We start from the raw sequence: 4720 nt of genomic DNA, 5'->3' as shown, positions 1-4720 counted from the left end.
GGAGGGAAGCACAAGATGTGCTTCAGCTATTGTGGCACGCGCTCACATCTATCAGGGACATCGGGGTGAAGTGGTTCATTAGGTGGCATGCTACATAAACGCACATTCACCSTTCTGATATTTCAACCGTTGTACCCAATGCTCAGTTTTCAACTAACTTTTCGCACTTGGCACAGCGTTACTAAATATCTTAGTAGAACCCCGATGTACATCAYATCACCGAGTTAGGACCCATATAGGTTACCAAATTGGACTTAGTACCATCAGATGGAATTTTTTATATGTAGTGTTCTTTTTGATTAGCTACCCACTAAAGGAAAATTATATGGTTTCCTTAAAATTTAAAAGCTACTTTGAGTTTTCAGGTAAGGTTCGATTAATTCGTTTTAACAGACGGGCAACAAACRGGGACCGTCATCAGCTATTAATTTTTGGATTATCTTTGGTTTGAATATTTTAAAGTAAGATTTCGGGTTAGTTTTGCGAAATTTGTGGTAAGATGAAGATAAAGAGATCTAGCATATATTATATTTTTTTTCTTATTAGTTGAGTTATGTTAATATCTCGAACTTATGTACTGAAAGTACAATAAAATGCGGCTTTAGTATCTAAAACGCATTATATATAGTTAGTAGTAGCGCTAAGTGTATGAGAGCATATCGCTATTTTAAGATCTATAAGTTAATTTCTAGCCTTAAATTTGTGGTTTGAAGAGACCTTCAAAATTGTTTATTCTTTGAGTGGTGTAAGTGTAGATTAATCTAAACATTTTATTCATTTATAGGTTATGTTTCAAAAGTTCAGTATCTAAAACTCATTTTCTATAGCTTAYGTTCCATACCATTTCTTACTATTACTTCTATCTCTACTTTAAGGATTTCGCTTTATAGGTTAAGTTCGAAACTTAAACATCCTCGACAATATGTCTGCTCTTGCGCGTTGGGTATAAATCATACGGTGGAAACTGAGGATCATTTATTTCGATTCTTTTTGTTTTCACATGAAGCTCGTATTTGCCGTTATGTATCTCATATTTATGCTTGGTAGAGCACACTCCTGCAGAAGATCGCTGCCATGCGTACGTCAGTCTGTCACTTGGCGACACCCAGTTAATTACTCATTATGCGCTCTAATTAAATTAAGCGTAAGGAATTTTCAAGTGCAGTGCCGGAATGATGATGGGCGCCTCGTCGTCAACATTTCTCGCTGTCAACACTGTTTAGTATGAAAACATACCAATGTACATACAGCCATATGTATGTGGCTACAATGTTATGCTGCATGCAGTAACAACAATAACAGCACTAACACGCTTTTAAATATTATTTTGAACAAAAATGTAAAGGAACTTTACGGAATGCGTAAGCGAAGGAATTGGCAAGCAGCAAAAGATTGGCTTCGCCCCAATGGCAATGCGCGCGGAGMGCCGAGGCGTTAAACAGTTGGCCAACAAAGAATGATGCCAGCAGGAGGGACATATGTGTGTGCATGCCAAACAACGGGTATATCCAGCAACAATCTGTGCCCATTTTGGAAAATGTCCACACTCGCACACATATGCASAGGCCWGCACGCGAACTAGTCTGCTGAAGAATGTTTTGATTCGTATGCATGTGGCACATATGATGCATCCAAAAATATCGAAGGGAAAAGTACTACTTAGACGCACTTGCKGGCTTGCTGGCGGCAAAGTAGGCTGGCACGCTGGCAGGCGGTGAGGCTGCGCGTCCGTGTGACAGCAGGCATCACTCACATTCCATTCATTCGGCATTTGGAACGTTGAAGARCTGCTAAACTGCGACTACTGACGCTCGTTATTTGGCGCCAATGAAATGTACGTTGTTATTTTTATTGTTGTTTTGCTTTTATTTTCGAAAATTCCTTAATTAATACGGCGAGTAACAAATAAAATACGCTAATTCCGCCAAGTCGACCACGAAATACGCTCAATTACCGCAACGGGTAATGCTGCGTTGGTCGGTATTGATGGCGCAGTTGATATTTGGTCAAAACAATTGTGGCGACACAGGAATACTTTCAGGAATTTTTATTCAAAAATCAAGAACTGGTATTTATAATTGCTRCTTTACTTACCAACYAGACAGACAGATGTGTACAGTTGAGTTGCTAAAAATGACAGTATCCGCGAGAGTTTTCGTAATTTAACAGTTCAGAGGCAAATGCACAGGTCTTCAATGCCTTTAGAAAAGCGAAAGCACTAAACAGACACCAATCGCGATCTGTCTTTCCGCTTTTCTTCCTTATTGGGGTCTGGACTGAAAGATTGACCGTCGTTAGTAGAAATGATGACATTTACCTTGATGAATCGAAATGGGTAGTCTAAATGTTTATCGGCTTAAAAAAAAAAAAAAACCAGCTCAGAAGCTTAGACAGTCGAGCTGGAGCTTTGAGCGACCAAGTATCAACTCACCACTATTTAAAATAATTTTTAGAATGTTCTGCAGAACCCCAACAATATTTTTCTTCTTTATTGACGTAAGGTGGAACCATGTGTAGAAGACGCAAGTGAGGAAAGTTCTCTGAGCCCCATTCACTTGAGAATTCCCAGAAAYGATTMTTTTACATATGACTCAAGCATCTCACGACTTTCCAGTCTTAGAACAAGTATCCTYTGGGTAGCCAAAGAACATCCGTTTGAAGGCGGACTAAAGTGWGAAGACGAATAATCCCATACCCAGGGTTTGGGACCCGCCACGTAAAAAACCCTACCAATGAAAAGAACCAAAACAATAATAACAATGTATTGTATTTCAAAAGTAATAAAAATTTGGCTTCACGGATATACAAGCCTAGAGAGCAAAACAAAAGGACAAACTTGTCAACCCGCATCGGTGACGTTAGTAATACARTCCACATCAACTGATCATGACTATCTGATAAGTTGATTCAACATCATCATCGTTCAAGTAAAACAAAAAGGACTTTAGGATTGGTGGGTTCAAAAGTTCAGCTTTACGGGATGAGTCAAACAGCAACTCGTTCCATACCCAAAATATMYAACAAAATCATTCGAACGAGCTCGGGAGAGATATCGAGCTCTCTTGCCAAGACTATTGCCTGACTATTTTGAAACACAACAACCGTCATTTTTTTATATTATTTTCATCAGTTGAAGATCTTTGAAGGTCGTCCAGAAAGAGGCATGTACGGATATTCAACGATCTCTCGACCGTGTTTGAAGGCTTTGTAGTTTTTGATTTGGTTAGGCTTGTGTTTTTTGATTTGGTTAGAAATACAATATTTGAGACAAATTCTTTGTTGGATGATTCGGTTAAGCAGCTGCTGTAAGAAAACTGGTTGACAGATCACGCTCGTATTTGGCATAGTAAGGCAAAATATACCACATATTTTTTAAATATCATTTACATTTATTTTATATAGAAGCTTTGACGTCAGAGGCATAAGACCTTAAAGTATTTTGGGTTCAGTTTTAGAGATATTTCAGGAGAATATGTAAACCGGAGCTATTTCAGATCTCTAACTATTTCTTAAGATGTGCAACATTAGTGTGCCATCATTGCAATATCAATACCCATTTCTTATGCGTCTTGAGAAAAAGCTGCTTTCTAGCCATGTCAAATCGAATTAAGATTACTTAATTAGAAAAAAAGACATCAAATTTTAAGAAGAATTCTTGAACAAAAAAATTATTCTAATGAGAGCTTAATTATGATCGGTCAGTATATAAGGCGTATATATCTTATAGTGGTCCGATACTTGTGAAGAAAAGGACATGTGCCAAATTTCAGCTCGATGTCTCAAAAACTGTGGAACTATTACGCGTATATACAGACAGACATGGTTAAATCGACACAGCTTGTCTCTCTGATTATTTATATATAATATTTACTTAATAGGGGCCACAACGTTTCCTTGTCGGTGTTGCAAACAAAACTTCGTGGCATACTTAATATACCATCTTCAGGGCAATAACGAACTACTTATTGTCTTGCATTGGAAAAGTGGAGTGAACGGAAAATTTGAAGTTATAATCAACTCTTCGGGAGTCGAATGACATGACTTTTAAGGTATAAAGCCTCCGGCAGCAATAAATTAGTTTTTTTTTTTTTGGAAAAACCAATCGCTCATGCAATATAACACCTTTGAAACGATAGTAATGAAATAAATACGATAATCAGAGCACTGTTAGACGCCTCAACGTATAACATACTTATGTAAGACTGCTTGCGTGCGTACGTGCGTGTGAAAGTGTGCGCAAGCAAATTTTTAGGGACTTGCAACATCCCAATAATCGACTTGTTATCTACATTGCACCCATACATACGCACATATGCTTACAATTGAGCCCACTAATTCCCATGCAAACATGAATATGTCTCTTTAGCGCCATGCCGTGCTTGCGTACTTAATGTCAATTGCCACTTCAACTGCACTAAATCGCTGATAACGATTGCATGCCCAACGGCTTATAGTCGTATATATGTACATATGTATGTACCCGCTTTGGTATCGATGCAAGTATGCACACTCATAAATGCATATGTGCGTGTAGAGGTGTCGATATGTATGTGCGGTGTCACATTCGTTGTGATTATCACGTTTTCTGTCACATTGTGTTCATTTTCTTCGGATTTAGGTATATTTATTTGCTCAGAGATAAGCCATGGGTAATTGATTGCTTGTAAATAATGGGTAAAGCCAGAAGTAAAGCAAAACCAAGAGCAAAAGAGCAAAACGC

This window comes from Bactrocera latifrons, unplaced genomic scaffold (genome assembly GCF_001853355.1).
Source record: "Bactrocera latifrons isolate USDA-ARS-PBARC rearing strain unplaced genomic scaffold, ASM185335v1 scaffold_567, whole genome shotgun sequence".
Taxonomy (NCBI): domain Eukaryota; kingdom Metazoa; phylum Arthropoda; class Insecta; order Diptera; family Tephritidae; genus Bactrocera; species Bactrocera latifrons.
The sequence above is the reverse complement of the archived record's forward strand: the minus strand, read 5'-3'. Positions refer to the sequence as shown.